The sequence below is a fragment of the Lactuca sativa genome, chromosome 2 (genome assembly GCF_002870075.4).
Source record: "Lactuca sativa cultivar Salinas chromosome 2, Lsat_Salinas_v11, whole genome shotgun sequence".
NCBI classification, from domain to species: Eukaryota; Viridiplantae; Streptophyta; class Magnoliopsida; order Asterales; family Asteraceae; genus Lactuca; species Lactuca sativa.
Window position 1 is genome coordinate 217183102 of NC_056624.2, and position 17566 is coordinate 217200667.

Sequence of the window (17566 nt, forward strand, 5' to 3'; positions counted from 1 at the left end):
AGATTTTGACAAAGGTTTGACCTAGGGGTATTTTGGGTATTTTGATATGTATTATGAGATTTGGTCACTCTATTTATAAAGGTAACTAGTAGAGTTGATTTCGGAGCAGCGTGCTGGTTCAGTTTTCTCGTCTGTCTATGAGGTGAGTTTTCTCACTAGATCCATGGGTCGAAGGAACCAACGCCGACCCATTATTGTGTTATTTAGGATGGCAGCTATTATGTGTCTTACATGATTTTGTGTGATGGGTTGAAATAAACCCAGTTCGGGGCCTACTATCGTATGTTTGGGTTGAAATAGACCTAAGGGAGGGGCCCACTATTATATGATTGGGTTGAAGTAGACCCCAAGTCGAGGCCCTAGGGCGGGGCCCATATGTAACTCTTGTTTCAGGTATCAATTATTTCTCAAAGGTTTAGGGTTTTGCACCAGGACTCGACGAGTTGGGGAGCCCAACTCGACGAGTAGAGATCTTTTTGGACGCAGAACTTAGGGTCTACTCGATGAGTTGGAAGGCCCCTACTCGACGAGTAGACACTGTAAAGGAAAACCCTAATTTTCCGGGTTTTGTACCATAGATAAAGAACTTATGGCTCATTTGTAGCCTCCCTTATCGTGCTTATAGCCCAAAGAAACCATAGTTCGAGCCTTATACCTTCTAGAGTGTGAGAGAGAACTTTGGAGAGTGATTTTGGTGTGGTTGTGACGGAATTTGGATTTTGAAGAGGGTGGAGTAAATAGGGAAGCAGTAGATCCGACATCTACTCTATTTTGGCAACCATCTTGAGGTATAAAGTTGCTACCTTGACCTTTATTTTCTTAGATCTCATCTTATGAAAGTATATGGTCATTTTTGGTGCATAATGGTGTAATTCTCGGATTTGAACTTGTCATGAGGATATGGTTTTAGATCTGGAAACCTCTAGGCCTCCATGGACATAAATTTGCTCACTTTATCTAGTCTTAACCCTTTTTCCATGCCCTAAACCTTGTATGACACTTATTTTTAGTGTTTTGGCCTCTTGAGGCCTTGCATGCACGTAAAGTTTGCAGTATTTCAGTCCTAAGGGATTGGATATGTAGTTTGGGGTTTTGGTTTCGACTGGAAGGACTGAATATGTTAACACAGGGAAAAACTCGACGAGTTTCCCTAGAAACTCAACGAGTTGGATCGGGTTTTCCCGCTTTTGGTCTGCACAGTGAACTCGGCGAGTTGGATCAAGTTTTCCTGTTTTCGGTCTGCACAGTGAACTCGGCGAGTTGGTTAGGTTTTTTCCCCATTTTCTAAGCATTGAAGGAACTTGACGAGTTGCTGGATGCACTCGACGAGTTGGGTCAACATGGACTGTTGACCTTGACTGTTAACTGTTGACTTTGACCATGGTTGACCAAGTTTGACTTTGAGGGTATTTTTGGGTATTTCGGGATCTTGACAAAGTCAGTCACCTGATGGTTGTAGGCAGTTGATTTGGAGCTACACGTTGGGACTTATCTTATAAGTTCAACATTCTTAAGGGGTGAGTCTCCTCACCATACCAATGGTTCCAAGGCACCAAGGTCGGCTCATTATTTGTTATGTGATATACTAGTTGGTTATGGGATATGTGGTGTGCTAGTTATTTGTGATACTTGCATGAAAGACCTCGGGGGGGGGGGGGGGGGGGGGGACCCGGAGTAAGACCCTGGAGGGTTTCTAGGGCATCCTTGGGCTAAGACCTCAGGGGGTTTATGAGGCACCCGGAGTAAGACTCTGGAGGGTTTCCAAGGCATCCTTATATGTTGTATGCATGGCTTATGTAGTTATATTGTAGCTAATATGGATTATGTGATAATGTGGATTGTGTGGGGTATGCTATGGGGAACTCACTAAGCATTAGCTTACTGTTTGTTGATTTGTTTCAAGTACTTCTGAGCCTAAGGGCAAGGGCAAGGCTTGATGGCGCGACGTGCACTCTCCGACATTTTATACGAAACCCGTTGATATTCGAAATAAAATGTTGATGCTATGAATTTTGAAAACAATTAATTGTTAGTGAGATTTCATATTTTTATAGAAATGTTTTGGTTATTTAAAAATGAAAAATTATCAGAAAATTTGAGTCGTTACACCATATGTGTTGATCAGGTTGAAATACACCCCAGGGCGGGGCATATATATGTATATCGGGTTTATTAAGCCCCAGGGTTAAGCCAAATTGTATGTTTTAATATGTGATACTGTTAGGTGCAATTTGTGCACCTTTTAGTCCCATTTCATGCATCTATTTAGCACAATTGTTCTTCCTTTTTCTTGCATTTCATCATATTCATGTTAGTCTCTAGAACAACCTTATTTGCACACTTTCATGTCTTTTTTAGGTAAAATGGACGCGCTTTGGGAAGTGCCGGGAAGCATTGGTGAAGATTTCGGGATGATCGGGTGAAGAACGAAAAAGTTGGAAAAATCAAGTTTGGAATTGGAGTCAGAGAGGAACACGGGGTGTGTCAGTTTAGTGCAAATCAACACGGGGCGTGTTGCTGAACACGACCCGTGTCAGTTTAGTGCAAATCAACACGGGGCGTGTTGCTGAACACGACCTGTGTCAGTTTAGCCTATTTTAACACGGGCCGTGTTCGACCCAAAAACCAACTTTTGGCAATTTTTCCTATCTTTCATATTACGGGTTGAGGGTCATTTTTACAGACATAGAACATATCAAAGCACCACTGGAGAGGAGAATTCGAAGGTTTTTGCAAGGGTTTGTCCGTTAATCATTTGGAAACATTATTTCTTGTTTTTGTAAGTGGTAATTACACTTAATTTCATCTTTTAGACTTGTGATCTTGTTCTAGCCATGTGTGGCTAGAACCCTGACTTCTCCAATTTCATGTTTTGACTTCTTAGTAGTGACTTCAATCATATGACATGATGTTTGTTCTTAATTTCTTTCTAATGAATTTGATTTTGCTTCAATCGAATGTTTGATTCTAATTGTGATTCTTATTGGCCATTTGAATTAGGGTTAGGTCATTCAAGTTATCTCTTTTACAAAATCCATAATTGTTTTGTGAAATTGAACAAGTAACAAGCATTAAATTGATCTCTATTGAATGAATTTAGTGTAAATCTTATTCATACTCTTTTACACTCTCGAGCTTATGAGGAGTATTGGGTGTTGTTGGGAACATTCACATAAAGCTTCATGCAATCTTATAATCTAATTCTAAGAGCTTGTTTAGATTAGGTTAATAAGGTTAGGGTTAATCAAAGAGCTTGTTTTGGTTAATTAATGTGGTGAATGGGAAGTGTTAGAGCTTATTAGCACTTTCAAGTACCAACTTAGATAGAATTGAACGAATATTGTGTCAGCTTTGAGTCACATTGCTAAATTGTCATACATGGAGTTGGAGTCCTTACAAAATCTGAACTTAATTCATTCGTTTAGTTGTCTACTCGTGTTTTAAATTTGTTTGTTTAGTCATTGCATTCTAAACACCCCTTATTACTGTTGGTGACCATAGTACCTTGCGCAAAGAGGTATAGACTAATTATCCCGTGTCTCTGTGGATCGACCCTGCTTTCCTTGTACTACCTTTTAGTGTAATATAGTGGGATTATTTTGGAGTATATCGTACCCCTTTATTTGTTGGGTTTGACACGCCTAACAGATACTTTGGGGAACTCACTAAGCTTAGTGCTTACGATTTATGATTATGGTTTCAGGTACTTCTATTTCGAAAGGGAAAGGCCCGACGTGATGACACAACTTCATCCCCTCATGATTTTCACATTTTGAATAATTATTCTCTGATGTTTTGGATATTATAATTTGGTGTTGGATTTTGAAATTATTAATGAATAAATCGATAGTCTTTCAATAAAAAAAAATTATCACTGTTTTTTGGTTGTTACAAGTTGGTATCAGAGCCTTGGTTTGAGAGATTCGAGCACACTTCCGAGTGTGTCAGAAGTCAAACTGAGGAAATGATAGTCTTTTTAAAGAAAAATGAAATTGAATTTATAAAAAGATTTGTACTAAGTAAAAGGGATGCAATGAGTACAATCAGCTAAGCTCAAGTAAGTGGTTCCCAAGATTACCCATACATATGTATTATGAGTAGTATGCTTGATATGAAAATTGCATGCTAGATTAGGGATAAGGACACCTTCAAGTATCATATGATAGAATTACTTGATTTGTATGATGCCTTATAGCCTAAGAGGATTGGATGCTATGTATTACGTGTGATTAATATCGAATCAGTTAATTACTAAGTGTATGCTTTCAAAGTTATATATGATTAGGATTATATAGCCCTAGAATGATTGATTTAGCCTCATTTCTTGTTCCTTTTTTTGGTTGTGGAATTATGGTAGAATCATCATTTGATAGTATGTGTGATACTATTTTGTGTATAACTTGCATGCATAAGGCAACCATAGGTATTGATTGATGTTCTCGGTATTACGAGCTGTGGGAGTTGAGAACTTCTAGGAGAGCCTAGGATATGTATGTTGTTAAGCGTAGGCTTGGTTTATGGTTTTAGTGTGGTGACTTAGAGGAATTAGGAAGTCTCTTGAGGAAGGTATAGGTAGGTGTGAAAGGAAGTATTGAGACCGTACTACCGGAAGCACATGATCTGTACCTGAGACATTAGCAGATCTAGAGACTCTAAGGAGGCCTATATAAGGAGGAGTTCCTCGAGATATATAATGATTATTTATATGTTTGTGTTTCGGTTTGAGGATGGTGATGACTACTCAAGGAGGTTCTGGTTCAGGTTCTGGCTCAGGCACAAAGCTGATTGATGAGAGGCTATGCGAGTTCGTTGTGGCTGAGGTTACTCGTGGTATCTTGGATGCTACTTCTATGATTTTCGGTACCATCAAGGAGGGGATTATAGAGTTGATAGATGAGAGGCGCATGTCTTTTTGAGTTGAAATAGTTGTAGGACAGATAAGAGCGTAAAATCTCTCATTCCGGGAGTTCAACACCTATAGAGCTCCTGAGTTCTTTGAGGATAAGGACCCCATTGCTAGCCGACGTTGGATCGCTGACATAGAAAATGCTCAGCGGACGAGTTTTTGCCTTGAGGGGGAAAATATGGGATTTGCATCCTTCCTACTGAGGGACCGAGCACGAGATAGGTGGGAGGAGGTTAGCCGAGCTATAGGGTTAACGTTCGTGTCAATCATGATTTGTGAGGACTTTGTTTCGAGGTTCCAGAGGGAGTTTGCACCAGCTATCGAGGTGCAACAGTTGGCAAGGGAGTTCCAGGACCTTCGCCAGACTACTGGGACTGTGGCATAGATTACCGCCAAAGTCAGGGAAAGAGCTCTACTAGTTCTGCAATATGCTGCGGACGAGGAGATGAAGGAGACGAGATATCATGACATGTTGAGAGAGGATATCTTAGAGTTCGTGAGCTTTTCGGGGTGTAAGACCCTGAATGATATGATTGAGAATGCCCGTAAGCAGGAGATTGAGTTAGAGCTTTGGACGCAGCGGAAGCTGGAGCAGGTTCAGACAGTAGTGGGCCAGGCTAAGAGGCCCAAGACTTCCGATTCACGCTCTAGAGGCCCACAAGGCCAGAGCCATTGCGGTAAATGCGGAAAGCCGCACGGTGAGGCGTGTCGAGTGTCAGGTTCAATATGTTTTGGTTGTAGTCAGTCGGGGCACATGAGTAGGGACTACCCTAGAAGTGCTCTTGTTAGGGTGCAAAGTCATGCTTGGATGAGGCTTTACCCACTTGTATGTGTAATGGGTTGCCTTTCCTTTATAAGGAAGTGAGTGGCACTCATTTTATGTAAGAGAATCCATTTGGAGTTTTAGAATAGAGAGAGAAAATTTGTACAAACTCATTTGTATATTCTTTCTATATCTAATAAGAGCTTACAAAGATTTATTTACTCCTTGTGTTCTTGATTTTACATGATGATTCACTAGGTCTTTCTAATTCCGCACATGTCATCATAATCAACACCACTACAATTGGTATCAGAGCAGGTGTTCTTGATTTCATCAAGAATTGATCCATGGTGGCTTTCTTGATTTGTTGATTCATTTTATGGTCTTGGATCTTCGTGTTTTAGAGAGTTTTTGGATTCTAGAAATCGAATTCATCTTTGATTCTATTCATAATTCGATTTTCTACACTAGAATTCAAGTGATTTTTACTTTCTCTCTCTAGAAAACCCATTCAAAATCACTTTCTCTCTCTAGAAATCTTCAAGTTTTTATGATCATGGTGGATTTTCCATATGATTCTTGGATTGTGATCGTTAAAGATGTGAAATACAAAGTCAATGAAGATCAATTTTATGGGTTGGTGTTAAGCAAATTGATTTCATGGGGTAATATGGTTTCTTATGAAGATTTGAAGGATGTTCATGGAAGATTGATATTTCAACCACTTTGTAAGATTGTTTGGTTGAATAAAATTGCCTTGTCCATATTAATCCATAGTAGAAATCAAAAGGAAGGAGAAGAAAGAGATTTGTTCAATAACAAATACATTTCTCTAATTGAAAACACAAATGATCTTCATGCTCTTAAGTTTCTTGAAGTTCTTGATAATGGAGTTCAATGTGATGTTCTTGATGTTTAAGAAAAAGGAGTTCAAGTTGATTCTCAAGATGAAAAAGTTTTTTGCTCAATTGGAGTTCAACCCGATGATATTTTGTGTTCTTGTGATTCGTTTGAAGGAATGATTCCTTATCCGAATCTGGTGATCCAAGAAAATCACAAGTATCAAACTCCAAAAGATTTGATTCAAACTCAAAATGTTCATGTTGTTGAAAGTGGGTTTGTTCATGAAATCAAGTCTTCAAGATGCAAAAAGATGAGAAAGAAAAAGAAGAAGAACATTAATCGGAAAAACAAGCGGGTTTACTCAAAAAAATCATCATATGTTGTGAAGCCAAAATCCGTTAAACAAATTTGGGTTTCAAAGCAACAATCTCCAAATGTTGCATTGAATTTGAAGTTAAAACCCAAAAGTGTTGGTGGTTCTTTTGAAGATGTTCTTGGATCGTTAAAGAACACGAAGAACACGAAGAACGAGTTGTACATCTCGCATGGTGGGTGGTACAATGTTCGATTTGGAGATTTTCTCATTCCGACAAAAGAACCAAGATCTTCCAAATTTGATTCGTTCGTTGAAAATGGATCTCAATTCGTCAAAAAGGTATCTCAAATTCTCAAGTGGATTCCAAAACGTCCATGATTTCGATTCGTACTTTACGTTTTTCATATTTGATCGATTTGCCTCATTGGATCAAATCCGTTTCAACCCCATTGTTTGATCTATTTATTGTTACATAGATAAAAAATCGAGCCTAAAATCAAAATTCGTTTACTGTTCATTGTGATTCAGTTACTTCTGATATTACAATTCATAGTCGATTTGAGCCCAACATTTGAGATATTACTGTTCATGAGAGCCCAAAGTCATTTACAGTGTATGATCTATTGAACTTGTTCCATATACAGTCACACGTTTCCATGGGTTGTATATTTGGATTCACACGCATCTGTTCTTACTTTTTAATCGACCGCACATGATTTCCTTTCTCGTTTTCTCGAGAATCTTGCTTGCTTTCTTTTGTTTGATGTCAATTGATAATCTGAAATTGAGAATCGATTTCATATGATTTGTTATATGATGAAATCGATTTTGTTCAAGTCGTAACTTTGAAATCGAAAATTGATTCTTTGATCTTGTAAATCTTGACCAAGAACACTTGAAGGAGGTGATGAACAAATAAGTGAACACTTTTTGATCTGAAATTGGGCATTAAATTCATCAATTTGCTGTTTATTCATATTTGACTTCCGAAAAGTCAATCCTAGAAAAAGTCAAACTCGACTTCTATGGGTTGATTCAATGAATTGAAGGCTGAAATCCGTTGTTACAAGTTGAATATGGGATATGGATGTTATAATCGAACTTAAATTTGAGTTTAATTTCGAATTTGGATGAGTTGTGTTATTGATGACGAACTCTGTAAATCGATTGGAAACGATGGTTGGAACGAACTGTAAAATCGATGAATTCGTTTTCTTTTAAGTTTTGAAAAGTCGATTTTCGTTTGTTCATTGGTATTAACTGGAATGAAGATTCGCATGGTTTGGATGGATGTCAAGAACGAACAGATGAAGCAATTGAAGTTTGATTTCGTTTGTTGACAATGGGTGAATGATATTTCGATGAATTGGGTTTACTAGTAAAGAAAAAACCTGTGTTGAAATCAAGTTCAATGGTTGGTGTTTTGCTTAAGAACGAAATTTGATTTGAATGATAAAGGTCGAATTAAATTGAAATCGAAAGCTTGTATTGCGAATAATCGATGGGTATAAGGAGGATGAGAAGGTGATTAAGGTTGATAATCAGTTCGCATAAGAAGTTCACGATTTGTTGTTTGAGGTTAATTGAGTTAGAGAATGCGAAGGCTTCATATTGTGAATTGGTCGACTTCGTTGATGGTTCATTCTGTGAGTTCGCAAGATTGATTTGTGCGAGTTCGCATCTGGGCCTCAAAATAGTTCGCATATAAGGTTGTGATATGGGTAGTTCACATCTAGTACCAATTTGGAAGTCAAACAGGAAGTTCGTTCGCAATCTATGATGTTTTGAAGATGTTCACATCTGGAAGCAAAGTGGAGAAGAAACAGATTATGTCGATTCGCATCCCTGAACTTTCAAAGAAGCAACTTCGCAGATGGGGTCATAAAATGACAAAAATGCAGAATTTCCATTTCACACACCTGCAGTTTCGTAATATTGGCAGTTTATACCCAACTTCACAAATGGGTAATATAAGCTGAGAAATTGCAGAATTTTCAGTTCTGGTCCATGCAGTTTGTGCGAATTTACGCTTTATGCCTGGGTTCGCAAATGGGCTAGAGTTTCACATATTTGACTATTTTTGGTGCAATGGGTCCCTGCAAGTTTCAGAAAGTGACAATTTCTACCCGGATTTTGAAAAATCTTGCAACTTTCACCCAAAAAGTCAAAAATTTTCATAAATTGGAATTTTTTTTTGTGGCTTTTTCGTGATTGTTTTTCCGTGCAAGATTTTTGGTGATTCATTTTTGGTACACATCAAGGGGGAGTATCGTGAAGTCTATTCCTCGGGCGCTTCTCATCCTTAATGGGTTTTATAATCATTTTTTGATTATAAAAAAGGGGGGGAATGATGGGTATTCGAAGCTTCTCGGGTTTGTCAAATATTTATTTGCGGATTTCAAGACCGGTGTTACTTCGAGGGCGAGTTTGGTCTTGATCGCGCTAGCTCGTTGGAGACTAAAGTCGGGGCATCTAATCCTAACTTTGAGGGGGAGAATGTTAGGGTGCAAAGTCATTCTTGGATGATGCTTTACCCACTTGTATGTGTAATGGGTTGCCTTTCCTTTATAAGGAAGTGAGTGACACTCATTTCATGTAAGAGAATCCATTTGGAGTGTTAGACTAGAGAGAGAAAATTTGTACAAACTTATTTGTATATTCTTTCTAGATGTAATAAGAGCTTACAAAAATTTATTTACTCCTTGTGTTCTTGATTTTACATGATGATTCACTAGATCTTTCTAATTCCGCACATGCCATCATAATCAACACCACTACAGCTCTAATTTGCTTTTAGTGCAATCAGATCGGCCATAAAAAGACCGATTTTCCACGATTTTCCGGAGGAGCAGTGGCGACGCCTGTGCCAACTACCTTGAGGATTACTAATGGTTGTCAGGACAGGGCAGAGGCACCTGTGGTGAAGAGCAGGACATTTCAGCTGACCACCGATGAAGCACATGCAACATTGGATGTGATTACTTGTATGTGACTTGTTTCTATCTTTATTTTGCTTTATTTATTTATGCTCATGATTATATGTGATCTTTTATAGGGACCTTTTTGGTCAATGGTATGTTTGCTCATGTTCTGTTTGATTCGGTGCTACTTGATCCTTTGTATCTCTTGTGCTTAGAAAGAAGTTTTGTGATGCACCCGGGACTCTGGATTTCCCACTAGAGGTTGAGATTACGGATCATCGTACCATGAGTGCTTCGAGGGTTCATCGTGGGTGTGTCCTGAATCTGTTCAGTGAGAGATACTTTATTGATTTAGTGTCGATTCCTCTGCGAGGATCGGAGGTTTTCATCGAGATAGATTGGTTGGGCCCTAATCGCACACCAATTGGTAAGAGTTTGAACCCCAAGTGGGGGAGAACTAGTTATTCTTGGTGGGGGAGCTTCACATGGGCTAGCTCTCTATTCAGCTGCGAGGGCCAGGAGATACCTTCAGAGGGTTGTTCAAGATTTTTGGCTTATGTGGTGGATACTCGAGTTGAGGGGGCGTCGATGCTAAGTGAGGTACCCATTGTTCGGGATTTCCTCGATGTGTTTCTTGAGGATTTACCTGGAGTGCCTCCTGAGAGGCAAGTTGAGCTCCAGATTGATTTGATTCGTGGAGCTGCTCCAATAGCCAAGGCACCGTATCGCTTGGAACCACCAGAAGTATAGGAGCTGTCTACATAGCTTCAGGAGTTGTTAGACAAGAGATTTATTTGACCGAGCAGTTCCCTATGGCAAGCACCGATCATGTTCGTAAAGAAGAAGGATGGTTTGCACGGGATGTGCATTGATTATCGAGAGTTAAATAAGCTAACGGTGAAGAACGGTTACCCACTTCCAAGGATTGATGATCTATTTGACCAGCTCCACGGTGCATCATGGTTTTCCAAGATTGATTTACGGTCAGGGTACAATCAGATGAGAGTCTAGGATGATGATGTGTAGAAGACAACTTTCAGGACTCGTTATGGTCTTTACGAGTTCATGGTGATGCTATTTAGGCTCACCAATGTACCTACAACGTTTATAGATCACATGAATTGGGTTTGTAGGCCGATGTTGAATCGGTCAATGATAGTGTTGGTAGATGATATCATTTTCTACTCCAAGATCAAGGATCACTTAATAGAGGGGTCGTAGATCCTAAGAAGGGAGAGGTTGTATGCCAAATTCTCCAAATGTGATTTTTGGTTGCACGAGGTGCAGTTCATAGGGAAAATTGTCAATCAGAAGGCTATATTTGTCGATCCGGCTAGGATCGAGCCCATGATGCGATGGGAGGTTCCAAGGACCCCATCTGAGATTCGGAGCGTCCTAGGTATCATAGGGTATTATTGGAGATTTTTCCACGAATTCTCTAAGATTGCAATGTCTTTGACCCGCTTGACTAAAAAGAATGTGACTTTTTGGTGGGGGTCTGATTAGCAGTTGGCTTTTGAGACTCTGAGGCAGAGATTTTGTGAGGCCCCGATTCTCGCACTTCCTGATGGTTTGGATGATTTCGTGGTCTATTGTAATGCTTATATTTCAAGTTTGGGAGATGTCCTTATGCATGTAGTGTAACGACCCACTTTTCAAGGCCAAAAATTTCGTTTTTGAATTAACGTGTTTAGCAAACATTTTACCAAAACATTGTCAATAAACATTCATTAAAAAATCCTAATGTTGTATTTCAAACCATAACATCAAAAGTATAGAAAATCATAGTACAGTCCCAAAAACTTCTTGCGGAAACATGTGTGTGTGTGATGCGCTGCTACGCCGCCAGCTCTTTCCCCTTCGATAAAGAGGTACCTGAAACCAAAACCAAAACTGTAAGCACAAAGCTTAGTGAGTTCCCCCATCATAGCACATACCACACAATATCGTCGGTATCTTTCAACCGGTAACCTTCATCGGTATCTTTCAACTGGTAACCTTCATCGGTATCTTTCAACCGGTAACCATCATCGGTATCTTTCAACCAGTAACTGGGGACTATTTCACCCCCTGCTACTAACATACAATCAATAAATATAAGCATACAGTCAGGCATATCCGGGTACTGACCTACCCTTGGGTCCTAAGGACCACTGTCAGGGAAACTAATCCCTACCATACACATAGCATACTACCAACACATAACCAAACCAAGATAATTATCACAAAGACCATTATCTTCTAAATACCCCTTTTTGGTGGGCCGACATTGTAGCCTTAGACCCACCCCTACTGGAAGGTAACTCACCTTAATGTCGTGCAGTGTCTGAACTATCCCCGACGCACAAGTCGACTCCCTACGACTCCTCGATCCCTACACGACAACCTTCAAGTCAACACATATCACATACAACCCTAAACAGGGTCAGTCCAAATTCAGTCAATGTCAACATTCAATTGACCTGACTCGTCGAGTTAGCCTACCAACTCGTCGAGTCCATGCTCCTCTAATCCCACACAAACCCCATCTCCACTCGTTGAGTCTAGCAAAACTCGATGGGTTCTCCTTCAATCATAACATCGGGACCATCTTCATCCGACTCGCCGAGTTCCTCCTTAAACTCGTCGAGTTCATCTCTAACTTAAGAACTTGTCCAGTCTATAACTCGCTGAGTTGTATGAACAACTCATCGAGTCCATCTTCAAAGATTGGGAGATTGCAATGGACTCGCCGAGTTGCTCATACCACTCGCCTAGTCCCATAACTTCCAGGCCCGTTTTCGTGTCTAAAACCACAAGGGACTTCCCTCTTAACATTTACCCATTCACAGGAGGGGTTTGGTGCACAATGGTCACCGACTCGTCGAGTGCCAAGAACAACTCGTCGAGTCCACCCTTGACCAATTCCATACAGTCGATTTAAATGAGGTCTAACACACCAAAACCATGGATCTGGCCTCCTAATGTCCATTTTATATGTAAAGTTCCAAACTTGATGCACATGCATGGGGCTCTCATGGCCCTAAAGTTGGCACCTTTATGCCATGAGACCCCTCTTAAGGCCCAGATCTGAAGCTAGAGTCCATATAACACTCCTTAAATCCGAAAATGGCTTGAAAAGCCCTAAATGCACCCAATATCTACAATCTAAAGATGAACCACCAAAAGAAAGACCAAAGCAGGGGCATTTTACCTTGATTAAGCTAAAGATGGAATGAGATTTCTGGATCTACAAGCCCCAAGTCGAATACTCAAGCTCTTCTTCTTCCCTCCAAGCTTCACAAGTCCACAAAACACCAAAATGACCTTAACACACACACAAACGGCTAGGGTTTTGATATGCAGCTCTAGGAGAGTGTTTAGGGACAAGGGAGGCCGAGTTAAGGTGTTTATATAGGGTGCAAACCCTCATTTTAGAGTTTTTGTCCAGACAGCACGGACTCATCGAGTCCGGTCTCTGACTCGCTGAGTCAGTCACTTAACTCCCGGGTCCAATTCGCTTCTACGTACTCGACGAGTTGGGCTACCAACTCGCCGAGTCTCAGGTAAAAATGCCAAGACACTTAATTTAAAAATACGTACCAGGAACCAGGTGTTACATATAGGTCATGTGATTGCTTACTCTTCAAGGCAATTGAAGCCTCATGAGGCGAATTACCCCACACACAATTTGGAGTTGGGGGTTGTGGTTTTTGACCTCGAGATTTGGAGGTACTATCTATGTAGGGTTAGGTGTACTATTTACACTAACCACAAGAGCTTGAGGTACTTGAAGGATCAGCCGAATTTAAATATGCGCTAGTGGAGATGGTTGAATGTGGTTAGGGATTATGATTATGAGATGGTTGGGCGTTACACTTACTCCTTTAAAATCAAGTTTAAGTTTAATATAGAACGTTATATTCTTCAAGAATTTATGATTTTTTATTGGAAACGTATGATTCTCATCATCATAAATATTCTGATTTCTATTAATATTATTTGATTTGATATTTAATAATTAGTTTAATTTAGTTTCCTAAAATGTAGGTAATTTTTATTTTCTCTCACTTAATAGAATGTTATATTTGCCTTTATAATTAATTAAATGAAATTATATAGTAAATGACATCCCATGTTAATATCATGTACCTTACAATCACAACCTTTCATTCTTTTAATCTAATGATTAGAATTTGGTCACATATTCACACAATCCTTGTTATTCACATTTTATCCTAACCCATATATATATATATATATATATATATATGTGTGTGTGTGTGTGTGTGTGTGTGTGTGTGTGTGATAGAGAGAGTGTGTGTGTATATGTGTGTGTAATACTAAAAATTTGGGTTGTCTTGGGTTGGTTTGCTAATTTGAGAGTAAAATTTTGGGTTTAGTCTGGTTATATATGTCTAAAAGAAAACTTAGTTTTTTTTAATAAATAGTTGGTTTGAGTTTGGTTGTGAATGGAGATAATTTGAAATTTCACTTGAAGGCCAAGTGTGTAATGATCTATTAAAGCAAACGTGTCTATATGTAATAACATTATTTTCAAACGAATTTCACTGGTTTCTGTACCAAAAGGACCAAAATAACAAAAGCATGAAATAAATTTACACCCAATATGCTGCTTAATATACTCACTTTTGATTCACCCAATGACCATATGCCCTTAACACAACACCACACCAATATCCACACTTCGAGTCACCAATAGGAGGGTTCATTTTCAAATACAAAACCAATTCTAACAATATCACTCTACTCAATCTCAACATTCTCTATCCCAACCCTACCGAGCACAATCTTCTCAACCACAATCTCTCTTGACAACGACAAACCATTACTAGAATCTCAACCACAACCATCAAGAAGAAAAAACAAAAAAAAGGTGGTAGAAATTGGATCCAAGAGGAGGAGGCAAATTTAACACGATCTTAGATTTCCATGTCTCTAGATTAACGAGTCGGAAATGCCTAATCTGTGTTGGCATTTTGGACATAGGTTCTTGCATACTTCCAAAGGCAAATGGGAAAGGGTGAAGATCCAAAATATATTTACATTCTAATGTTGTCAAAAACATAATCGAAGATGTCAGGAATTTCAGGTTCGATCGATGTTTCCGATGCATAAACTCATAACCTTAACAGCAGAGAGAATGAAATTTCGGATGACATTATAGAGGTCTCCCTTCCTTGAGTACCAATAGGAAGGGACAACGTGAAGCAAGAGGCTAAACACGTAGAAGAAAGTGAAAGGGAATTAAAGCACATGGTGGAAATAAAAAGCAAAATTCAAGAAACGCATAGTAGTGCAACAAAAGAAAAATGTATTGAGACGCGATCACATACAAGTTCTTCGATGACAAGAAGCGGTTGAGTAGGAAAGGTAAGAACGAGAATTAGAATGCGAACGTGAATGAGGAGAGTGAGAAGACTAACTCTAACAATGACAACAACTTATCAATGACTTGGTAATTCTTACGACAAGCATCTAATGTTTGGCGTCCTCATATCTTGAAGTTTTGATAGACTTGAAGGCAAAGATTAGACAAAAAATTAGGGGTCAAATTTAAATTAGTTATCGCTCTATGTTTTTTAATTATCATAACAGTTTGTTCTTAGTGTTTTGTAATGTTTTTATTTTCAATTAAAATGTAAAATTTCTTTTAAATGTTATGTTTTATGAGATTATTATGTTATAGTATTATTATTTTTAGATAAAAAAACGAAAAAAATGGTGTCATGGAAAATAAAACGGTGTTGTGTGTGGTTACCATTTCCTAGAAAAAAATAAAATGGTGTGCAGAATGACATGAAAAATGATATGTAAAATATGATGTGTGGGGTGTCACTTGACCTCGATCAAATGTATATCTGCCCATGGCTTTATATATATTATATGGCCTCGATGGCTTTTATATGTATGCTAAAATTATCGACGTCCAGTTTCATCCCTATGCCCATAATGTTATGTATAACATATTAGTGTAATAACCAAGCCAAACCAAACATAATAGTCTTGCACGAAAACCTTATACACGATTGTGTCTATTTCCATAACCTACATCGCATGATCATGTAATTAGCCCACACTTCAAAATTCCACATTCCAAAAGTCGTTCTTTTAAATATTTTTCAAACTTGCAAGATTTACAACTTTTCCTCTAAGGGAAATCTCAAGAAAAATCCATAAAGTTTGGGCTTGTTAACGAAAAAGTCACCTCTGTTTGTTTTGTTTTGTTTTTTTTTTTTTTTTTTTTGACAATTAAACCTAATATACCAGTAAACTTTTGCAAAATGCCCTTGTACCCAATCAATGCTTATGTTTACCGATTTTTGTGACTTAATTATAGTTAAAAAATCATTGATGACTTTTTCGTTTATAGGGTTAAAGTTTAGGACTTCTTTTTAAAAATTTCTCTTTTATATACACTAAATTTATTTGTAAAAAAACTCATATTTATTTATTAAAAATCAAAATAAAAATGCCATCTATATCCTTTCTATTAAAAAAAACTCATATTTATTTATTAATTAAAAAATCAAAATAATGATCATTTATATATCATTTCTAGGCTTATTTTTGGTAATTTTTTCTTCAAAAAATATCATAGAAACACATGTTACCTTTGTTGTTGAATTTTCAAGTCTTGGGTGTAAAACAAAGTAACTTAGGTGGAAAGAATGGCAATGGAGGGAGTTTCCACTTTTTTCGAAATGTCCAAATGAATGTCAAGTTGTTCTATAATACATAACTGAAATGTCAACACGGTTAAATAGCTTCAAAAAAACGTTATAAGAACTACAATAGTTATAGAAACACATGTTAAATATAATTAAGATGACTTTTGCTAATTTGTCGCGATGAATGCGTTTCTAGGCCACATAACATTTCTAATGGAGCTCTGTTTGAAAAAAAAAAAAAAAAAAAAAAAAAAAAAAAAAAAAAAAACAACAACAACAACAACTCTGATAGGCTTTTGTTATCCGACATGTCGTTTGATTTTCAGAGACTCTTCGGTATGACACAATTATAGATTGTATTTGGTTGTTTAGTGGCAGCCTCTGAGGTCTGCCATTGTAACTTATCTTTCATCTGCCATTGTAACCGGTCTTTTTGGGTGTAAATCAAGATGTCTTAGGTGTGACAAATGACAATGAAAAGAGTTTCTACTTTTTTAGAAGTGACGCCAAGTGAATGCCAAGTTGTCATACAATACATAACTTAAATGCCAATACGGTTTAATGGTTGCAAAGGACGTTGTAAGAGCTACACTAGTTATAAAAACACATTTTAAATATAATCTACAACAATCAATTTTAGACCATTTTTTATATATTTAATTACCACTCAAATTCTTATTACTAAAATCGATTCTGTTATAGATACTAATTATTGACTCCTTAATGTATTAACCTGAGCGTAGTCTAGAAATTATAACATACCCATGTAACTAGATTTTGGTTTATTTCATTGGGTTTAGTTGGTTTTTAATATAATTTTAAACTGACTCTAATCAAACGCAATAAGATTCAACTTAATAAGTATGGTTAACTCTTCAACCGGATAAACAAAACAAAATTTTAATTATAAATTTTTTTGTTAAGATAAAAAGTAAGTGAAATAAACCGAAATTATGGCAATAGTTCAACAAAAAAATATAGGAAAAAGTTCAAAAAAAATACCTACACTTTAACCTTGTTAACGAAAAAGCCCTCTCGGATCATTTATTTATGATTAAGCCCAAAAAACCGGTGAACATAAGCATTGACCGGGTACACAAGCCATTTTGCAAACGTTTACAGGTATCCTGGATTAATAGTAAAAAA